Genomic DNA, 611 nt, shown 5'->3' with positions numbered 1-611 from the left:
GGTTAGCGCGTTCGGCTGTTAACCGAAAGGTTGGTGGTTCAAGCCCACCCAGGGACGTTTTACACTTAAATTAGTGGACATATAGAAACATTATTATTGATCAGCCTGACGTCTAAAAGGAATAAGTCATACTACATTTAACAAATTCAGGTGGGTGGGGATTGGACATCAAGGCCACACCCCATTGGAACTGACGTGTCTCTGTGGCGCAATCGGTTAGCGCGTTCGGCTGTTAACCGAAAGGTTGGTGGTTCAAGCCCACCCAGGGACGCTGTACACTTAATTTGGGTTACATTAAATTAGAAGACACGTAGAAACATCATTATTGATCAGCCTGAGCTGTAGAAGGAATAAATCATACTATATTTAACAAATTCAGGTGCTTGGAGAGTGAATGCCACAGCCACTGAGACCAGACCTGTCTCTGTGGCGCAATCGGTTAGCGCGTTCGGCTGTTAACCGAAAGGTTGGTGGTTCAAGCCCACCCAGGGACGCATTACACTTAAATTGGATGAAATTAGCGGACCTATAGAAACATTATTATTGATCAGCCTGAGGTGTAGAAGGAATAAATCATACTAGATTTAACAAATTCAGGTGGTTGGAGACTG

At 44.4% G+C, this 611-nt stretch overlaps 2 non-coding genes across 2 annotated transcripts; both read left to right on the top strand.

Moving 5' to 3' along the window:
- Window positions 1-197: 197 nt before the first annotated feature.
- On the top strand, window positions 198-271 carry trnan-guu (transfer RNA asparagine (anticodon GUU)). The gene has a single exon. It is a non-coding gene; the product is annotated as a tRNA-Asn (tRNA).
- A 149-nt stretch (window positions 272-420) lies between these two features.
- On the top strand, window positions 421-494 carry trnan-guu (transfer RNA asparagine (anticodon GUU)). Its single transcript has one exon. It is a non-coding gene; the product is annotated as a tRNA-Asn (tRNA).
- The last annotated feature ends 117 nt before the right edge of the window (window positions 495-611 follow it).

Source organism: Seriola lalandi, unplaced genomic scaffold (genome assembly GCF_002814215.2).
Source record: "Seriola lalandi dorsalis isolate HSWRI2012SDOR001 ecotype SW California unplaced genomic scaffold, Sedor1 jcf7180002043125, whole genome shotgun sequence".
Taxonomy (NCBI): domain Eukaryota; kingdom Metazoa; phylum Chordata; class Actinopteri; order Carangiformes; family Carangidae; genus Seriola; species Seriola lalandi.
Note: the sequence above shows the minus strand (reverse complement) of the source record. Positions and strands in the feature narration are given on the sequence as shown.